Genomic DNA, 4,137 nt, shown 5'->3' with positions numbered 1-4,137 from the left:
CTAGGACTTGCCTGCATATTGAAAAGAGTTAACCCCATGATCCATTTCTGTGTTCTTAAATTGAAGCCCTCAGTCTGCATGTCTCATACAGGAAGCTTGTCAGCAGCGGACAGCAAGGGAGTGTTCATGTTACAAAGCCCTCCTCCTTCCTCTCTGCAAAGACTGACACCTGAGCCCACCAATGAGTGAGAGAGAGGGAAGTAGGGTGGTGAAATCTAATTAAGGCCTATTGTGATTGTCAAGCAGTAACAATGGCAGTATGTTGTCCTCTGATGGAGACACCAGAAACTGATCCATTGCTTGACCTTTTGGGTGCTGCTAAAGAGAAGAAAGGAGTGGAATCAGTCCAGGTGGGACAACAGTTGAATGCAGCCCAGCAGCAGGAGATGTGGAGGATCTTAGAGCCTGAACAGGCCCAGTTTTCTTGTCTACCTGGTTGAACTCATCTGACCGCCCACCATGTGGACACTGGAAGTGCTAGGCCCATCCGACAAGATGACTCCGGGTGTTATGAGGCAGGTAAAGGCTGAGATAGAGGAGATGCTAGCTTTGGGGGTCATAGTGCCATCTAAAAGCCCATGGGCTGCTGGGGTTGTGTTGGTTCCCAAGAAAGATGGAACCACACGGTTTTGTGAGGACTATCGCAAATTGAATGAATTCACCACCACTGACGCTTACCCTATGCCCCGTGTTGATGAGCTACTGGATCGGATTGGAGGGCTGAGTTTGTCTCAACACTGGACTTGAGCAAAGGCTACTGGCAAATCCCACTTACCAAAGAGGCACAGGAGCATTCTGCCTTCATCACACCAGAAGGACTCTTTGAGTGGACTACCATGCCTTTCGGGATGAAGAACGCCCCTGCCACATTCCAGCGAATGGTTAATGACCTCCTGGAGGGGTGTCAAGACTTTGCCCAAGCCTACCTAGATGACATTGCCATCTTCAGCCATACCTGGGAGGAGCATTTAATTCAGGTGACAGAAGTGCTCAAGAGGATTAGACAGGCTGGACTCACCATACGCCCAGATAAGTGTCAGATGGGGATGGCTGAGGTTCAGTACCTAGGACATAGGGTCGGAGGAGGTGCTATCAGACCTAATCCGGCAAAGGTAGAGGCTATTGCCAATTGGCCCCAACCTATCAACCAGAAACAAGTGCGGTCATTCCTTGGAGTCACTGGCTATTACAGGAAATTTATACCACATAACAGCACCGTGGCCAAGGCTTTGACGGACTTGACCAAACAGAGATATGTTCGAAATATTGAATGGACTGTTGAGTGTGAGCAAGCTTTCAACACCTTATAAGACTTGCTGACTCGAGCCCCAGTGTTGGCTGCCCCTGACTACAACAGAAAGTTTATTGTGCAGACAGACGCATCAGGTGTGGACTTGGGGCAGTGTTGAGTCAAGTGGGAGAAGATGGTAGGGAACATCCAATTGTGCATCTATCCCATAAACTAGCTGACCGAGAGATAGCCTATGCCACTATCGAAAAAGAATGTCTAGCCATAGTCTGGGCCTTAAAGAAGCTACAACCATATCTTTATGGGAAAGAATTTACTGTTGTCACTGACCATAACTCATTGTAATGGTTAAACAGAACCTCGGGGGAAAATGGGAGTTTGTTGAGGTGGAGTCTGACATTACAAAGTTTCAACTTTTCCATTTCTCACAAAAAGGGATGAGAACATCACAATGCTGACAGGCTATCCAGATGTGAGGAAACAAATATCAAGCTTCGCAGACCCTCAGGCCGAGTCGACAGTCAAGACTCCAACATTGGGACCATGCCTGTCTCCTTGATTTAAGTAGGGGGAGGTATGTGAGGAGACAAAGGAAAAGGACTTGTAGGACTTCCCTGCATGTTGAAAAGAGTTAACCCCATGACCCAGTTCTGTGTTTTTAAATTGAAGCCCTCAGTCTGCATGTCTCATACAGGAAGTTTGTCAGCAGCAGACAGCAAGGGAGTGTTCCTGTTACAAAGCCCTCCTCCTTCCTCTCTGGAAAGACTGACACCAGGGCCCACCAATGGGAGAGAGAGAGGGAAGTAGGGTGGTGCAACAAGGGGAATTGTGGGATAGTGTGTGACTACAGTGTGACTCTGAAGGTTGGGGTGTTGTCCCTCTCAGTGTCGTAAGATATATAGCAGCTCTGTGTGCCCTGTTACAGCTGTCATTGCTGGCCAGGTAGGGAGGAGATATACCGCAGCTCTGTGTGCCCTGTTACAGCTGTCATTGCTGGCCAGGTAGGGAGGAGATATACTGCAGCTCTGTGTGCCCTGTTACAGCTGTCATTGCTGGCCAGGTAGGGAGGAGATATACCGCAGCTCTGTGTGCCCTGTTACAGCTGTCATTGCTGGGCAGGTAGGGAGGAGATATACCGCAGCTCTGTGTGCCCTGTTACAGCTGTCATTGCTGGCCAGGTAGGGAGGAGATATACCGCAGCTCTGTGTGCCCTGTTACAGCTGTCATTGCTGGCCAGGTAGGGATAAGATATACCGCAGCTCTGTGTGCCCTGTTACAGCTGTCATTGCTGGCCAGGTATGGAGGAGATATACAGCAGCTCTGTGTGCCCTGTTACAGCTGGCCAGGTAGGGAAGAGACATACAGCAGCTCTGTGTGCCCTGTTACAGCTGGCCAGGTATGGAGGAGATATACAGCAGCTGGAAAGGACTTTGCTGAACTCTGAGTGGACTGTAATGATATAACCCTGCTTACTGTTTGCTGAATTTCTGTGTCTCCATGATTAAAGTTCATCATTCCTTCATTATAACCTGCTCCACTGTGTGATCCCTGAACCCCAGGATACCCAGGTCACCCGGTATCCTCACAGGACACTACTGGGGTTAAGGTGCATATGGAAAGGAATGTTCAGAGTGACGATAAAGGGGTGTGTCATGTTGACACGCCCCTTTTTTAAGTGGGCACACCCATTTTTTCCACGCGAACCTGCGGCGCACGCACATGGGGAGGGTGGGCTCATTTTACATTTGCCCTGGGCACCGAAAAACCCTGGTTACGCCACTGATCGATCTATCTGTCTATCTATCTCATATCTATCTATCTCATATCTATCTCATATCTATCTATCTATCTATCTCATATCTATCTATCTCATATCTATATATCTATCTGTCTATCTATCTCATATCTATCTATCTGTCTATCTATCTCATATCTATCTATCTATCTCATATCTATCTATCTATCTCATATCTATATATCTATCTATCTCATATCTATCTATGTCACATCTATCTCATATCTATCTATCTATCTATCTATCTCATATCTATCTATCTATCTATCTATCTATCTCATATCTATCTATGTCACATCTATCTCATATCTATCTGTCTATCTCATATCTATATATCTATCTATCTCATATCTATCTATGTCACATCTATCTCATATCTATCTATCTCATATCTATCTATCTATCTGTCACATCTATCTCATATCTATCTATCTCATATCTATCTATCTGTCACATCTATCTCATATCTATCTATCTATCTATCTATCTATCTATCTATCTTTCTTTCTCATATCTATCTATCTATCTCATATCTATCTACCTCATATCTATCTATGTCACATCTATCTCATATCTATCTATCTATCTATCTATCTATCTCATATCTATCTATCTCATATCTATCTATCTATCTGTCACATCTATCTCATATCTATCTATCTCATATCTATCTCATATCTATCTATCTGTCACATCTATCTCATATCTATCTATCTTTCTCATATCTATCTATCTATCTCATATCTATCTATGTCATATCTATCTCATATCTATCTATCTCATATCTATCTATCTATCTATCTCATATCTATCTATCTATCTATCTATCTATCTATCTATCTATCTATCTATGGCATTTACCTCAAGTATAATCACCAGGAATGATGTCATGTAAATGTGTGTGTGTGTGTATATATATATATATTAGGGGTGAGCGGGTTCGGATTTCTGAAATCCGAACCCCCCCGAGCCCCCCCGATCCGAGTCCGATCCGAGTCAGGCTCGACTTTTCCCGCCTGACTCGGATCTGAAATCGAGGCAAAACGTCATTATCCCGCCTTCCGAGTCTCGCGGGTTTTGGATCCTATATAAG

The sequence above is a fragment of the Taudactylus pleione genome, unplaced genomic scaffold (genome assembly GCF_031769625.1).
Source record: "Taudactylus pleione unplaced genomic scaffold, aTauple2 ptg001289l, whole genome shotgun sequence".
In the NCBI taxonomy this organism is placed as follows: Eukaryota; Metazoa; Chordata; class Amphibia; order Anura; family Myobatrachidae; genus Taudactylus; species Taudactylus pleione.
The sequence above is the reverse complement of the archived record's forward strand: the minus strand, read 5'-3'. Positions refer to the sequence as shown.